This window comes from Sinohyriopsis cumingii, chromosome 4 (genome assembly GCF_028554795.1).
Source record: "Sinohyriopsis cumingii isolate HCF-2022 chromosome 4, ASM2855479v2, whole genome shotgun sequence".
Classification (NCBI taxonomy): Eukaryota; Metazoa; Mollusca; class Bivalvia; order Unionida; family Unionidae; genus Sinohyriopsis; species Sinohyriopsis cumingii.
This window is the reverse complement of record NC_142964.1, coordinates 146,518,173-146,537,817: the sequence shown is the minus strand read 5'-3', so window position 1 is coordinate 146,537,817 and position 19,645 is coordinate 146,518,173.

Below are 19,645 nucleotides of genomic sequence, written 5' to 3'. Positions count from 1 at the left end.
TTCATTCGCTTCTATCATAGTAATTACATGATTATTTGGGATTTGATTTACAATGTCATAAGTTCTGTTTACATTTTCACTTTGTATTCTAGGGAAATAAACATTCTTTTCTATTATTTGGTTTAAGACCATAGAGTCGTAATAATACAAATATGTATAGAGTTGTATAGTACGACTATCATAAAACACTTTGTCTATGTTACAAAATAAAATATTAGTCTCAAAAGATTACATGATATCCGTCATTACATTCTCCATGATCTGCAGACGTTAACAGTTTCAAATCCTAGATTTATTGAAAACAGTTTCACATCGCGTCATGTTGCAGACTGGAAAAATAGCTGTGAGTTTTCGTTGTCCTTTAAACCAGCTGGTAACCTTTTACCTCAAGATCTCGTGATTGCAGTTAAATAACATTACATGTTGGCACTGTGGAACGTTTTCCGTCAAGACATCCCAGAAGGAGTCTCTAAAACTCGACATATAAGGACATGCAACATAAATATGACGTATCAAGTCTATATAAGTATCCCCACATCGAATACGCATACCGAGCTCTACTTGAGGAGCAACAGGCCATAATCTAGCAATACAAGAAAATACCTTACTGAGTTGTCCTACTTTAGCCAACCTTCATACCGCGGCAGGTGGCATAGACTAGTTTATCGAAGGGAATCTGTCAAAATCGGATTCATTAGGCATTCAAATTCTTCACAGGCTAATTTCAAAACCAGTAATTGTAGACTTTATAATATCTTTCCAATTTTGTTTATCAGGAATTTCTGATATCTGCAAATAATCAGTTACATACTAAAGGAATTTCAATGGTCCTAACGTATCATATTGATTTGAAATTAAAACATAGCTTCATTTGCATCCTCTAAAAATGAAGTGAATAACGCAACGTTATACACATGTGTCATATGTATATCATTACGCCTTAAACGTAATCTCTCTAACCACATTAATTTCTCCTATCAGACTCGATCTGCAAACAAAAGCCTAACCTAGCATTCCACGGACAATGACTGACCTTGAATGTGTTGTGAGGTCTCATTGTGAAATATTACAGCCTAATTCACTGCCATAAAACGCTCAAGGATATATTCACATTTACAGCAACCAAAGGTTTAAACCAATATATTATTTTGTATTCACATAAGTCTTGTACTTCATACCGATTATTATAAAGCGTCACACCTGGTGCTGAAGGTGCATGCGATACCTTTTACCATTTGCAGATTGTTAGGATAGGTCGACAGAAGTGAAATATCATCAGCTAGTTTGGATTTCACAGAGCTATTGATCCAATATTTGTTAAAAATCCACTATTATCTACATCGAGAATAAAGTCATTAATAAATATGGTATACATCAAGATTGTGAAAACGCATCTTTGTCTCACTCTGTATCCTACCAATCAGAATAATGCCTATTGGTGAGTACTTGGCTCTCTAGATTCATGTGCATTTTAATAAATATGCAAAATAATTTACCCGCAATTCCCAAAAGGTAAATAATATAAAAGTTCATCCTTTGCTCCACATGGTATCGCATGCTTTCTATCTATCCCCAAAATAAGTAGAAAACAGGTGAACCCATCCTTACGTTATAATGTAATTATTGCAACAGCACAAAACTCGCTGTTTTGTAACCTAAACCGTTTGGTAACCATATTTCTGGAGAGAAAATAAATGTTATATAATATATACAATATGAAGGGAATATTATTAATTAGGTATATTAAATATACTTAAACTAATTTACATCATTTCTAACACCTTATATCATTTCCGACGTCTTCGCAGGCAAAATGAGATAACTCCGCACAAAGTGCATCATTTACATTCTACTAGCACCCGTATATGTTGAATCATAAAAAACAATACAGGTGACAAGTAAAGTTTGCTGTTTATTAATTAGTAAGTGTTGATATTTCAAATTGACTATACAATCATATCCACATGATGTTTCTGACGGTGCGGAAATCATTCCACGTAGATAAATAGATAAACTCACACGGATGCAATTATATAAATTATATTATGTTGTATGCTGGTGAGTGTGTGTGTGTGTGTGTGTGTCTTTGTGCGGAGTGTGAGATGAGGGATTGGTGTGGGTGAATATAGTCGAAATAAGTTACTTAGCGTTAAAGATGCCGATTTGGGCTTTAAACAAGCTTCTAAGCGTTTCCTGGCTCATATTCATGCGATGAAACGCAAGTCATTAACCATTCCCTTCCGTCCTTATTACTGACCTGTATGAGGTAACGTCTCGGCTATTATTTTCTACCCAACGGAAGCATATCTAGACGATTGATCCACACCTTTCGTGACTTTAACCGTGTAGTTTCGCAATGTGTCATTGTAAAAAGTTCCCCAAATGCTAGACAGGCTACAACCACGTAGGTATGGATATCACTTGCGTAATTCATCCTCTGACTCTGACGGTGTGTAGTTGGAAATAATAATTGCCGTAAGGAGACCCAAATAAAGACATCATTTCTTCCTCCTTCACCTCTACTTCGTGCAACATATTACTTCTTTTAGAACTGCAAGATAGGTAAAATTCAAAAATATTAGTATTATATGCATTCTATGAAAATGTCAAATGTTGTAGTTGATTATAACTTTCAAAGGAAAAGATATTTCAACAATATTCTTCAGCACTCTGACGTCTGCAGATTGTAAATTATTGTAAATGCAAAGGAATAACTGGCATGCTTGTGGTTGAAATTTTCAACCAAGGGACGGGATGATTACAAAATCAGCCCGCTTCTGACACTATATGAAGTAAGAAAAAGCCAGATACACGGCATAGGTGTTGTACCACAGAACTCTAGAGATCAGGCAAAGAAAGAAAAACCTTGTCTAGTTATCAGCTTTGAAGAACAGGGGAGTAAACCAAATAACATTATTATGCTAAGGTTGTTTCTAACGTATCATACAGATTTGAAATTAAAATATATCTTCACTTCCATCCGCTAAAAATGAAGTGAATAAAGCAACATTATACACATGTGTCGTATGTACATCATCAGGCCTTAATTATAATCTGTGTAAACACATTAATTTCTCCTATCAATCTTGAACTGCACAGATGTCTAATCTAGCATTCAACGTAGGGTGCCTGACCTTGAATGTGTTGGTAATCCGTGAAAATGTTTCACAAATACCTCTGAGTTTTATCCATTGAAGGGAGGTCTCATTGTGAAATATTACACCCTAATTTACTGCCATAAAACACTAAAGGAAATATCCACATGTACAGCAACCAAAACTGTAAACCAATATACCATATTATATTCACGTGTCTTGTATTTCAGGTCGAATGTAACAACGTGTTACATTGTGACAATAAGCTAAATTCAGTACCTCTTTTCAAAGGTGTATACGATATCTTTTACATTTGCAGATTGTTAGGATAGGTACACAGAAGTGAACTATCATCAGCTACTTTGGAATTCCCAGAGCTATTGATCCAATCTTTGTTAGAAATCCACTATTATCTACATTGAGAATCAAGTGATTAATAAATATTGTATACATCAAGATTGCAAAAACTCACTCCGTGGCCAACTGGAAACAAATCTGATTAGTGCACATTGATGAGGACTTTGCTCTCTAAATTAATTAATCCTTTGTGCCACAGTGTATTAAATGCCTTTTATGTATCGAGAACACCAGTTGTAAAAACGTGAATCCATGCCTATATTAAATTGTAATCATTGCTGATGTGTAAACCAAACCGTTTGGTAACCACGTTTCTGTCAAATAGGAATGTTAGAATTAATATCCTTGATCCATAATTATCTCAGGTGTTTTACACATAACATGTAGTAAAGCAACTGGCATATAACGCTCGAGGGATTAAGTTGCTTTTAAGCTACATTTTCACACTAGTATTACAAACCCCTTATGCAATCAGTTGGTATGAAAGATTGAACATTCATTTGTGTAAATACATTTGTCACACACTGTATGATGAAATCGCTGCCATAGATAGAAGATCCATTGCTTTGGGTTTCTATAGACTGTTGATGACTTATTTTGCTTCACTTACTATGATACTATTATGTAAGGGCTCGTCATGAGCTGTATCATCTTACAGGGCTTGACTTACTTCCTGCTTTATATATGCATAGCGTATAAATGCATAATGTGTTCGTCATAATTATTACTAACATTTGGCTTGCGAATGTATTCAAAATATCTGACAAAACCATTTCCAGTGGAAGTGTTATCACTCAAAGAAAGTCCATCATTCGATATTTCCTGACAACAATTTATAGTTTCACCTCTCTTAACATTTTAACATTCCTGAAATGCTTCAAATACCATTTCTATGCTTTTCCAATTTCTGTATATACTTATCCCATCAACACTTTCGTTGCGGTATTTTGCAGGATTATAGAGACTCTCTTCTTAGATCTATCTTCCCTGTAAGAATGATATTCACTACCCATTGGTCCTGCCAAATTTATTCAAATATGCCTTGCTTGTATTTCAAGCCTATCTACTTCTTCCATTTCATCTGATCAATATGGTTTGCTTGATAATTGAATTTGGACTTTGGGAGCATAATGTCGATTGACTGTTGTATTGAAGTAGTAATCCACCCATTCTATCAACATTGTCCGAAATAATATCTCTATTCAGTATCTCAGCGTAGTGATCCGTTTGTGTATGATAATTTCTCTACGTTTCGTAATCTCTTTTATTCAAAGCTATGTTATCTCTCTTCATGGGATTTCTGAAGACACTGGCACATGCAATTGGATGAAGAGAAGTAAGTGTAGGTAGGTTTTCAGATATTCGCGATCTTCGTGATCTGAAATACTGTGCGTACCCTTCATCGTACTTATTCATCGATCCGAAAGTAGCCAATCATCAATACATCGCTTTCTCTGCCACGAATTTGTAACGGGACCAGTCCAAATTGTTGAATGTCTAGCACTTATTAGATTATTTATCTTAAGTACTCATGCAATATCATATCCTTGACATTCCCAGTAAAAGATACGTTACCAAGCTGTGTGTACTGATTATGCAGATTGTCAATTATCTCAATTTGCGTCCTGTCCCAATCTATGCCATAAAATATTATCGACATATATACACAGAATTATATGCCATTTGCCATCTGGAAACTTGAGTTATATGCCTGCGATCCTGTCACTTTAAATGTTATCCAAAAAGTTACCATATCTGATGAGAGAAATATTGCAGAGGATTACAACGCCTTCTTACCACATCTTTTGACGTACAATTAAAGGAAATATCTTCTGGTTGAGCACGGTGGTTGTAATCTTTGCAAATATAATCGCGAAACAGAAGTATGTGCTGAAATGGTCGATCTTCAATTTTGCATGCAATATCAACGTCTCATTTATCCATCTTTTATATTAAGGCTAAAGGTATGGAACGTAATTCCTTTAAGTTGGAATAACTCAATGTATTAAGACTCACATGAACTTGATACATATGCATCTTAATGCTTCTGCAAAGTCAAAACAGGACAGCGATGACAAAACACATCAACTTATAAGAGTACAACAGGACAGATTTAAGAACAAATCAGGATCTCGCCTAGTCATGGAATATCGTCAGACTGTGACCGATCTCACTAGGGACTGATTCCCATACCACCACCTCACATCAACACCTCTTTGGCCTTATTAAATCGTTTTCAACGCTATGGCATTGTGAGATATATCCAGTCAGCTTGGCTGATAGAAAATTATGTCTACTGTGGATAAAGTGTATGGAAATCGTATCCGTCCAAGAATCAGTCTCTCAGTAAGAGATTTCAAGCCGATTCCGCCCACATTAAGGTCGAAAAACATAAAGGATCAAATTAGAAATGTGTATATCGAAACTAATTTGTCAAATAAAGTTGAATAGTGGAAAATGGCGAAAGGTCACATGACTAAACTTCAGAAGTGGTCTCCACAGTGAAATTAGTAGCAGGAGAAAAAATATAACATAAAGGAAAACAAATTGACTCCATCAACCTACGGATAAGCGTAACACTATCTACGAATTACCATTACATCATAATTCAGCCAATAACAATCAGAATTTCCTACTCGGATGTGCATGATCATTCAGTGATGTCATTTTCTACATTCGAATGTTTATCCTTACAGATCCCTGAATGTAATAGTGACGCGACTAGTTTGTTTTATCAGCAAACATTCACAGAAAATGATAACTACGATTCTTTTGAATGACTCCTGAAAACTCATTGTATTAAATTCTTCGATTATGTCACTTTATTGTATAATACAGGATAAACGGAAAGAGTCCAATGCATTGAATTTGTCTGTCTATTGGAGACAGGTTTTCAATTACCCCGTATAATCCAGTCATGAATATTGTGTGACGTACAAAACGTTTGGGCGAAGGTGTCACTAGAAAATAATCAAATTGTACATTCTTTTGATAGTGATATCTCCTTCCTTTGGAAATCTATTTACCAACTCTGGCATGTAATATTTGAGTCTATCGCGTTGAAACTAGCTAGCGTTAGAAACGAACTTATGTGATCGAAATTATCTGCCAATATACAGCTTTCAATTTTCTCCACTTCTACCGACTTTCTTAAGGCCTCTACTTAGAATAGTATTCAGTCTGGTCATAGATATATTGTAATAATTCTGGGTAAAAAATAATAGACATGAGAGATTGATAATACCAAGAGACTATAATTACCTATTCCACGTAAAAGACTTAAAATAATTTAAAACATTTCTAACACTTAATATAATTTCTGAAGTCTGCACCTGAGGAATGAGATAAACTCGGCACAAGGGGTATTATTTACATTATACTGGCACCCATATACTGAACTATGAAAAACAATACAGGTGACAAGTCAAATTTGCAACTAATTAATTATTAAGTGTTATGATTTCAAATTAGATTCAAAATTTTCTCCTCGCGATGTTTATGATGGTGTTGATATTATTCCGCTGCAAACATATATATTATATTATGTTGTCTGCTGGTGTGTGTGGGTGTGTGTTTGGACGAATAATTGCAAGATAAGTTACTTAGATGAATAAATGAAAAATATGGCTTCGAAGAAGCTACTACAGATATCCTGATTAATATTCATGCCAGAAAATGCAAGTCATCCAAACGTTAAAACTGACATTAATCAACCCCTTCCGTCCTTGTTGCTGACCTGTATGAGGGAAAGTCTCGTTTACTATTTGCTACCCAACGGAAGCATATCTACAGGGTTGCTCTACACCGTAGATATCTTTAACCGTGTAGTTTCACAATGTGGAGTTGTATAAAGTTCCTCAAATGCTAGGCAGGCTAAGGACCATGTAGGTATGGCTATCACTTGCATAATTCACTCTCTGACTCCGAAGGTGTGCAATCGGAAAGAATAATTGCAATACGACTCAAATAAATTAATTATTTGTGCATCCCTAGCGTCTCATTCGTGCAAAATAGTCCTTGTTTTCGAACTGCAGGATAGAAAAAATTCAAAAGTATTAGTGTTATATGCATTCTATCAAAATTTTGTCCGCCGTAATTGATTATAACTTTCAAAGGAAATTATATTTCAACAATATTCTCTAGAACTCTGACGTCAGCTCATTGGAATCACTTGTATGAAGGTGGGTGAAATCAATCAGCCAAAGGGCGGAAGGATGGCAAAATCAGGACGCTCCTGGCGCTATATAAAATAGAAGGCATATGTTTTGTAGCAGAAAACTTTTGACATCAGGCAGGGAAAGAAAGGTCTTGTACAGGTATCAGTTTTGAAGAACACGAGGGAAAATAAAATAAGGCTATTATGACACGGTTGCTGTTTATTACTTTTCTTGGCCTTGCTCTTGCAGACAATCTCTGTAAGAACAGCCTCTTTATGGAATGGAGAAGAGATCCCACAGACTGTTCCGTGTTTTACCTGTGTGTGGGAGACACTGCTACGAAGTATACATGTCCAGATGGAAAAGTAGCTGATATCAAGGGCAAGGCGTGTGTTTCCAAGGGATCCATTCCTAATATATGTAAGTTATCACTTATTCCATAAGATCTAATTTTCTTGAAAGAAAAGTTTTGTTCGTGTCAATCGTACAAAAATTCATAGCAATTATATTGATATTTCGTGCCACAGTTAATAAATAAGTAGAAACATAAACAAACAAGGCAAAATAGCAGATATCAATCTGCGGAAAAATCATTTGCTACAATGTGAAAATTATTTAGCACACATATAATTGACTCCAAATCATTAGGATCTTTAGCACAAATATTTGCAGGACATATATGTAGCACACTATAATAATAAAAATAATAATAACGATAATAACAATAAATCAATATCGATATCTTTCCATCGCTCCAATTTCCACTAGAATTGAATTTCTGAATCTTTGTCATTAAACAATATTGGAAGTAATTGATCTAGTATTACAAAAGTATATCCCCCAAATAAAGTCAAATGTCTGAGACAAAATATTTCAATATATACAATATTATGAGGATGGGTTATAGAGTTGCTTTGCGTACATAAATCACGAGCCTTTCTCACAAACATGCCTTGCTATTGTTCAACAGGTACAGAACTTGGATCCCAGTTGAAAGCAAGTGACCAAACGTTGGGATTAACGACTACGTGTAAAACTGGTGAATCTGCAAGTCACCTTGGAAGCTGTGCTAAATTTATGGAGTGCACAAAAGTAGAAAATGGATCACTTATCATGCAAGAGCGCGAGTGTCCATATCCGCTTTTGTATGACGTTGCATCAGGAAAATGCGTTAATTATCAACATGTTAATTGTGAAAACCGTCCTGAGCCCAAAGATCCCTGTAAGTATTTTTAAAGCAATAGAGACGTTTAATCAAACTTTGAAACTCTACAAACTCATGTGCTAAGAAATCTTAATCCACTGATTAAAGAAACCATGACAGCCATTAAATATCTTCAAATTGCTCAGACAATTGTTTTATAAAAATTCAAATCCTTTGGAGATGACAATTAGCTATAATTACTACAAAGGTGGTGGATACGTTTCATTGATTGGTGACTGGATAAATGGCAGTAGCGTTTGATTTTTGGCATGAAGAAAGGGAAGGGTATTTTGTGCCATGCTAAAGGTAATGGATAAATTTAATGTATGTTCATCTTGTTTTGAAATTATCATCAACACTACTGCAGTTTCCACTCCTCCCAAATTAAATGTCCGATATCGTTAAAGGTGTATACATCACAGAAGTTACATGGTCAATGAAATTGTGTATTATGCGAATTAGATTACCCAAGGTTGTCTCGTTTCTGTATTGAACTCATGTCAATTTTAACAATATCTAATCCAATTTAAAGATAAGATTCTAGATTAAAAGAATTTTAAAGAATTTTAAAATTCTTCTCTATCCCACACACACCGACACCATCATTTATCAGCAAAGCACCACGACGTTTGAAGAAAAACTTTTAGGTTTGAAAAATGTTTAGCATTGATTTTCTAATATAAACCTGGAAATAAAATTGCTAGGCAAGACTATACATGTACGAGTACACACGTTTCATTATTTATCTTTCAGTCAAAGCATCGTCTAGCAATATATATATATATATCAGTTTATATTTCTAACAACCTTTCGTACTTTTAATTTATAGGTGAATATGAGTCTAACCAATGCAGAAGCGTCATGTGCGTTCCATGTCACGTGCGATATCCCAGTTGTACCGAATTGCCTGATGGTAAGAATCCCTGGATTGGAAAAGAGTGGTCCCCATATTACGTCGTTTGCCATCAGGGCCGTGTAACCTTCCAAGCACAATGTCCTCATGATGATACCGGCTACCAGATTTTCAACCCTCATAGTCGAGAATGTGTAGACTTTTATTTGAATAATCGTGCAAATTAATATTATACTCAAATCCCATAATGTCATTAATTTATGGTTTACACTTAATATTTACTCGCCACATCTCCTTTCAGCATGAGATTGCATTCGTTTTCTGTCCTCAAAGTATTGTAACCATCTAATGGTGATATTTATTGTATATAATTTAATATGCATTAATTTTATATTCATCGCATCTATTTCATTTCCATGAAATGTAGTATGCATTAAAGTGCATTCACATGTATCATTGTTGTTCTGTCTTAAGCACTGTTGGTGTTAACATTATACAATACAATCATATGCAAGATAATTTTTGAACAACACTTCCTTCCTTTTAGGAACTTGAGGGGCTATTTACTATATTTATCCAACTATCCATCTTTTTACGTGACAGCCATTAATTTGAATAGTCATTAATTTGGACATGGATATAAGATGTTGTTTAAATTACTCTCAACTAGAGTTAAAGTCATATTTTTCAAGACTGGTAATTAAACGCATTCGATGTCTCCTGAACATAACAAATGTCATATTTGGTTGAAATCCAAAATCCTTGGTAAAGATGTAATGCAGAATCCAACGTCATGAGGATGGACAATTAGTGGCCATAATATCTGTAAATGATGTTTTGGAAGGCAAAGGTAATTCAGAGTGGGATCAGTCAAAACTAGAGACTCTCAGGAGTTGTCTCCCAAGAACCATTCCTGTACTACAGCAGTACGCAACCAATTGTGATATATGTTTATAACAGTAATAGCAGCAAAGAACAAAATTTTCACTAAATGCTTAAACGTTTAAATAAACATATCTTTCGTTCTGTCTCTATTAGAAAGGATATGCAACTTTGAGGTTTGTTCTGTAATTTGCATGCATGTTTCACTTAGAGGAGTTACATCGAACAGGCTATTACCAGATGCATTCGGTCACTGCCATCTCACCTCTGTCTGCGTGAGTTCGAGTCTCAGGCTCGGCTAACGTGGGTACGTGAGAAAGCCTGCCAGTAGCTTCTCGTGGGTCGGTGGTTCTTCCCGGGGTATTCCAGGGTTCTTCCTCCACCAATTATACTGGCCGCCATGTATAGCCTATCTTGTGCTGAAAAATGGCGTTAAACCCTACAACAACAACAACAACAACCAGATACATTCTTACTAAAAGTTAGCATGATTATACATGCAAAACTTCTCATTTTCGGTGGGGTTTTCTGCATTGTAAGGTGAAACTCACAAAATGCAGAATTAATGGAAACACTTGAATAACGAACTGCAGGAAATATATATAACCACCAAAAACAAACGCTTGCAGGTATATACAAGATTAATTTGGATGTATGAACCACACGATTGAGAACTTCTCTTTAGGATATATTGCTCAAAGACATCGACACTTTTCGATTTATTATTTAATTTTCTTACTTCTGAAATGAGGACATACGTTCACGAAGCTATTGTTATTATAAGAGCTTATCCGGGAAGGATGAGGGGTTGTGACCTCCGCCACTACAAAAAGCACAAACAAATAAGCGCACAACAAACAAGGCGTTTCCAGCGTAAGTTCTATTTTCAGTTAGATGATTACCTGTTTGCCTTGCTACTGCTTAAACAGCAAGACCTTCCGGGAGCATTCGCCTACTTTTCGCGCCTTGAGAATACCATCTCACATACAACTTGCCTAATTATTTCCGTCCAACTAAAATGATACTAAACAATATTACCTTGTTTCAGCGTGGTCATTTTCTTCGCAAGTAGTAAAGATTTTTCAAAACATTACATTCTGATTGACTGAAGATCTTAGTTTACTCGGGGAGGGTAGTCTTATCCATTATCTTCTCTATATTCGTGTCTCAGTGAGAGAAGGGTCCAATGTTTTCTTTGCAGTCAAGTTTATTATCTTAATATCCTTCCGTAGAATAGCACATGACATGATAAATACATATAATAACCTACTTCATTACAATAATGATACTTTTATAAGAATTTAATACATACAAAAATATAAAACAGGAACAAGTTTATGCAAGTACTGAAACATGTACCCAAACTATGCAGCCTGATCTCATATGGAGAAGGTCAATAATGGGCTTTCGATGCGAAATCCATAATGGTGGGCATACTGTTATATTGCTTTAGTTTGCATTGTTTATTAGTGTTTTATTAATCATATAGTAAATGGGTTGTGTAAAGTTGTATTACAGGTATATCAACACCTAAAGTGTTCACAATTATTGGGAATAACACTTAAGGTTATTCAAAACATTATTCATTCGCTTCTATCATAGTAATTACATGATTATTTGGTATTTGATTTACAATGTCATAAGTTCTGTTTACATTTTCACTTTGTATTCTAGGGAAATAAACATTCTTTTCTATTATTTGGTTTAAGACCATAGAGTCGTAATAATACAAATATGTATAGAGTTGTATAGTACGACTATCATAAAACACTTTGTCTATGTTACAAAATAAAATATTAGTCTCAAAAGATTACATGATATCTGTCATTACATTCTCCATGATCTGCAGACGTTAACAGTTTCAAATCCTAGATTTATTGAAAACAGTTTCACATCGCGTCATGTTGCAGACTGGAAAAATAGCTGTGAGTTTTCGTTGTCCTTTAAATCAGCTGGTAACCTTTTACCTCAAGATCTCGTGATTGCAGTTAAATAACATTACATGTTGGCACTGTGGAACGTTTTCCGTCAAGACATCCCAGAAGGAGTCTCTAAAACTCGACATATAAGGACATGCAACATAAATATGACGTATCAAGTCTATATAAGTATCCCCACATCGAATACGCATACCGAGCTCTACTTGAGGAGCAACAGGCCATAATCTAGCAAGACAAGAAAATACCTTACTGAGTTGTCCTACTTTAGCCAACCTTCATACTGTGGCAGGTGGCATAGACTAGTTTATCGAAGGGAATCTGTCAAAATCGGATTCATTAGGCATTCATATTCTTCACAGGCTATTTTCAAAACCAGTAATTGTAGACTTTATAATATCTTTCCAATTTTGTTTATCAGGAATTTCTGATATCTGCAAATAATCAGTTACATACTAAAGGAATTTCAATGGTCCTAACGTATCATATTGATTTGAAATTAAAACATAGCTTCATTTGCATCCTCTAAAAATGAAGTGAATAACGCAACGTTATACACATGTGTCATATGTATATCATTACGCCTTAAACGTAATCTCTCTAACCACATTAATTTCTCCTATCAGACTCGATCTGCAAACAAAAGCCTAACCTAGCATTCCACGGACAATGACTGACCTTGAATGTGTTGTGAGGTGTCATTGTGAAATATTACAGCCTAATTCACTGCCATAAAACGCTCAAGGATATATTCACATTTACAGCAACCAAAGGTTTAAACCAATATATTATTTTATATTCACATAAGTATTGTACTTCATACCGATTATTATAAAGCGTCATACCTGGTGCTGAAGGTGCATGCGATACCTTTTACCATTTGCAGATTGTTAGGATAGGTCGACAGAAGTGAAATATCATCAGCTAGTTTGGATTTCTCAGAGCTATTGATCCAATATTTGTTAAAAATCCACTATTATCTACATCGAGAATAAAGTCATTAATAAATATGGTATACATCAAGATTGTGAAAACGCATCTTTGTCTCACTCTGTATCCTACCAATCAGAATAATGCCCATTGGTGAGTGCTTGGCTCTCTAGATTCACGTGCATTTTAATAAATATGCAAAATAATTTACCCGCAATTCCCAAAAGGTAAATAATATAAAAGTTCATCCTTTGCTCCACACGGTATCGCATGCTTTCTATCTATCCCCAAAACAAGTAGAAAACAGGTGAACCCATCCTTACGTCATAATGTAATTATTGCAACAGCACAAAACTCGCTGTTTTGTAACCTAAACCGTTTGGTAACCAGATTTCTGGAGAGAAAATAAATGTTATATAATATATACAATATGAAAGGAATATTATTAATTAGTTATATTTAATATACTTAAACTAATTTACATCATTTCTAACACCTTATATCATTTCCGACGTCTTCGCAGGCAAAATGAGATAACTCCGCACAAAGTGCATCATTTACATTCTACTAGCACCCGTATATGTTGAATCATAAAAAACAATACAGGTGACAAGTAAAGTTTGCTGTTTATTAATTAGTAAGTGTCGATATTTCAAATTGACTATGCAATCATATCCACATGATGTTTCTGACGTTGCGGAAATCATTCCACGTAGATAAATAGATAAACTCACACCGATGCAATTATATAAATTATATTATGTTGTATGCTGGTGAGTGTGTGTGTGTGTGTGTCTTTGTGCGGAGTGTGAGATGAGGGATTGGTTTGGGTGAATATAGTCGAAATAAGTTACTTAGCGTTAAAGATGCCGATTTGGGCTTTAAACAAGCTTCTAAGCGTTTCCTGGCTCATATTCATGCGATGAAACGCAAGTCATTAACCATTCCCTTCCGTCCTTATTACTGACCTGTATGAGGTAACGTCTCGGCTATTATTTTCTACCCAACGGAAGCATATCTAGACGATTGATCCACACCTTTCGTGACTTTACCGTGTAGTTTCGCAATGTGTCATTGTAAAAAGTTCCCCAAATGCTAGGCATTCTACAACCACTTAGGTATGGATATCACTTGCGTAATTCATCCTCTGACTCTGACGGTGTGTAGTTGGAAATAATAATTGCCGTAAGGAGACCCAAATAAAGACATCATTTCTTCCTCCTTCACCTCTACTTCGTGCAACATATTACTTCTTTTAGAACTGCAAGATAGGTAAAATTCAAAAATATTAGTATTATATGCATTCTATGAAAATGTCAAATGTTGTAGTTGATTATAACTTTCAAAGGAAAAGATATTTCAACAATATTCTTCAGCACTCTGACGTCTGCAGATTGTAAATTATTGTAAATGCAAAGGAATAACTGGCATGCTTGTGGTTGAAATTTTCAACCAAGGGACGGGATGATTACAAAATCAGCCCGCTTCTGACACTATATGAAGTAAGAAAAAGCCAGATACACGGCATAGGTGTTGTACCACAGAACTCTAGAGATCAGGCAAAGAAAGAAAACCCTTGTCTAGTTATCAGCTTTGAAGAACAGGGGAGTAAACCAAATAACATTGTTATGCTAAGGTTGTTTCTAACGTATCATACAGATTTGAAATTAAAATATATCTTCACTTCCATCCGCTAAAAATGAAGTGAATAAAGCAACATTATACACATGTGTCGTATGTACATCATCAGGCCTTAATTATAATCTGTGTAAACACATTAATTTCTCCTATCAATCTTGAACTGCACAGATGTCTAATCTAGCATTCAACGTAGGGTGCCTGACCTTGAATGTGTTGGTAATCCGTGAAAATGTTTCACAAATACCTCTGAGTTTTATCCATTGAAGGGAGGTCTCATTGTGAAATATTACACCCTAATTTACTGCCATAAAACACTAAAGGAAATATCCACATGTACAGCAACCAAAACTGTAAACCAATATACCATATTATATTCACGTGTCTTGTATTTCAGGTCGAATGTAACAACGTGTTACATTGTGACAATAAGTTAAATTCAGTACCTCTTTTCAAAGGTGTATACGATATCTTTTACATTTGCAGATTGTTAGGATAGGTACACAGAAGTGAACTATCATCAGCTACTTTGGAATTCCCAGAGCTATTGATCCAATCTTTGTTAGAAATCAACTATAATCTACATTGAGAATCAAGTCATTAATAAATATTGTATACATCAAGATTGCAAAAACTCACTCCATGGCCAACTGGAAACCAATCTGAATAATGCACATTGATGAGGACTTTGCTCTCTAAATTAATTAATCCTTTGTGCCACAGTGTATTAAATGCCTTTTATGTATCGAGAACACCAGTTGGAAAAACGTGAATCCATGCCTATATTAAATTGTAATCATTGCTGATGTGTAAACCAAACCGTTTGGTAACCACGTTTCTGTCAAATAGGAATGTTAGAATTAATATCCTTGATCCATAATTATCTCAGGTGTTTTACACATAACATGTAGTAAAGCAACTGGCATATAACGCTCGAGGGATTAAGTTGCTTTTAAGCTACATTTTCACACTAGTATTACAAACCCCTTATGCAATCAGTTGGTATGAAAGATTGAACATTCATTTGTGTAAATACATTTGTCACGCACTCTATGATGAAATCGCTGCCATAGACAGAAGATCCATTGCTTTGGGTTTCTATAGACTGTTGATGACTTATTTTGCTTCACTTACTATGATACTATTATGTAAGGGCTCGTCATGAACTGTATCATCTCACAGGGCTTGACTTACTTCCTGCTTTATATATGCATAGCGTATAAATGCATAATGTGTTCGTCATAATTATTACTAACATTTGGCTTGCGAATGTATTCAAAATATCTGACAAACCCATTTCCAGTGGAAGTGTTATCACTCAAAGAAAGTCCATCATTCGATATTTCCTGACAACAATTTATAGTTTCACCTCTCTTAACATTTTAACATTCCTGAAATGCTTCAAATCCCATTTCTATGCTTTTCCAATTTCTGTATATACTTATCCCATCAACACTTTCGTTGCGGTATTTTGCAGGATTATAGAGACTCTCTTCTTAGATCTATCTTCCCTGTAAGAATGATATTCACTACCCATTGGTCCTGCCAAATTTATTCAAATATGCCTTGCTTGTATTTCAAGCCTATCTACTTCTTCCATTTCATCTGATCAATATGGTTTGCTTGATAATTGAATTTGGACTTTGGGAGCATAATGTCGATTGACTGTTGTATTGAAGTAGTAATCCACCCATTCTATCAACATTGTCCGAAATAATATCTCTATTCAGTATCTCAGCGTAGTGATCCGTTTGTGTATGATAATTTCTCTACGTTTCGTAATCTCTTTTATTCAAAGCTATGTTATCTCTCTTCATGGGATTTCTGAAGACACTGGCACATGCAATTGGATGAAGAGAAGTAAGTGTAGGTAGGTTTTCAGATATTCGCGATCTTCGTGATCTGCAATTCTGTGCGTACCCTTCATCGTACTTATTCATCGATCCGAAAGTAGCCAATCATCAATACATCGCTTTCTCTGCCACGAATTTGTAACGGGACCAGTCCAAATTGTTGAATGTCTAGCACTTATTAGATTATTTATCTTAAGTACTCATGCAATATCATATCCTTGACATTCCCAGTAAAAGATACGTTACCAAGCTGTGTGTACTGATTATGCAGATTGTCAATTATCTCAATTTGCGTCCTGTCCCAATCTATGCCATAAAATATTATCGACATATATACACAGAATTATATGCCATTTGCCATCTGGAAACTTGAGTTATATGCCTGCGATCCTGTCACTTTAAATGTTATCCAAAAAGTTACCACATCTGATGAGAGAAATATTGCAGAGGATTACAACGCCTTCTTACCACATCTTTTAACGTACAATTAAAAGAAATATCCTCTGGTTGAGCACGGTGGTTGTAATCTTTGCAAATATAATCGCGAAACAGAAGTATGTGCTGAAATGGTCGATCTTCAATTTTGCATGCAATATCAACGTCTCATTTATCCATCTTTTATATTAAGGCTAAAGGTATGGAACGTAATTCCTTTAAGTTGGAATAACTCAGTGTATTAAGACTCACATGAACTTGATACATATGCATCTTAATACTTCTGCAAAGTCAAAACAGGACAGCGATGACAAAACACATCAACTTATAAGAGTACAACAGGACAGATTTAAGAACAAATCAGGATCTCGCCTAGTCATGGAATATCGTCAGACTGCGACCGATCTCACTAGGGACTGATTCCCATACCACCACCTCACATCAACACCTCTTTGGCCTTATTAAATCGTTTTCAACGCTATGGCATTGTGAGATATATCCAGTCAGGTTGGTTGATAGAAAATTATGTCTACTGTGGATAAAGTCTATGGAAATCGTATCCGTCCAAGAATCAGTCTCTCAGTAAGAGATTTCACGCCGATTCCGCCCACATTAAGGTCGAAAAACATAAAGGATCAAATTAGAAATGTGTATATCGAAACTAATTTGTCAAATAAAGTTGAATAGTGGAAAATGGTGAAAGGTCACATGACTAAACTTCAGAAGTGGTCTCCATAGTGAAATTAGTAGCAGGAGAAAAAATATAACATAAAGGAAAACAAATTGACTCCATCAACCTACGGATAAGCGTAACACTATCTACGAATTACCATTGCATCATAATTCAGCCAATAACAATCAGAATTTCCTACTCGGATGTGCATGATCATTCAGTGATGTCATTTTCTACATTCGAATGTTTATCCTTACAGATCCCTGAATGTAATAGTGACGCGACTAGTTTGTTTTATCAGCAAACATTCACAGAAAATGATAACTACGATTCTTTTGAATGACTCCTGAAAACTCATTGTATTAAATTCTTCGATTATGTCACTTTATTGTATAATACAGGATAAACGGAAAGAGTCCAATGCATTGAATTTGTCTGTCTATTGGAGACAGGTTTTCAATTACCCCGTATAATCCAGTCATGAATATTGTGTGACGTACAAAACGTTTGGGCGAAGGTGTCACTAGAAAATAATCAAATTGTACATTCTTTTGATAGTGATATCTCCTTCCTTTGGAAATCTATTTACCAACTCTGGCATGTAATATTTGAGTCTATCGCGTTGAAACTAGCTAGCGTTAGGAACGAACTTATGTGATCGAAATTATCTGCCAATATACAGCTTTCAATTTTCTCCACTTCTACCGACTTTCTTAAGGCCTCTGCTTAGAATAGTATTCAGTCTGGTCATAGATATATTGTAATAATTCTGGGTAAAAAATAATAGACATGAGATATTGATAATACCAAGAGACTATAATTACTTATTCCACGTAAAAGACTTAAAATAATTTAAAACATTTCTAACACTTAATATAATTTCTGAAGTCTGCACCTGAGGAATGAGATAAACTCGGCACAAGGGGTATTATTTACATTATACTGGCACCCATATATTGAACTATGAAAAACAGTACAGGTGACAAGTCAAATTTGCAACTAATTAATTATTAAGTGTTATGATTTCAAATTAGATTCAAAATTTTCTCCTCGCGATGTTTATGATGGTGTTGATATTATTCCGCTGCAAACATATATATTATATTATGTTGTCTGCTGGTGTGTGTGGGTGTGTGTTTGGACGAATAATTGCAAGATAAGTTACTTAGATGAATAAATGAAAAATACGGCTTCGAAGAAGCTACTACAGATATCCTGACTAATATTCATGCCAGAAAATGCAAGTCATCCAAACGTTAAAATTGACATTAATCAACCCCTTCCGTCCTTGTTACTGACCTGTATGAGGGAAAGTCTCGTTTACTATTTGCTACCCAACGGAAGCATATCTACAGGGTTGCTCTACACCGTGGATATCTTTAACCGTGTAGTTTCACAATGTGGAGTTGTATAAAGTTCCTCAAATGCTAGGCAGGCTAAGGACCATATAGGTATGGCTATCACTTGCATAATTCACTCTCTGACTCCGAAGGTGTGCAATCGGAAAGAATAATTGCAATACGACTCAAATAAATTAATTATTTGTGCATCCCTAGCGTCTCATTCGTGCAAAATAGTCCTCGTTTTCGAACTGCAGGATAGAAAAAATTCAAAAGTATTAGTGTTATATG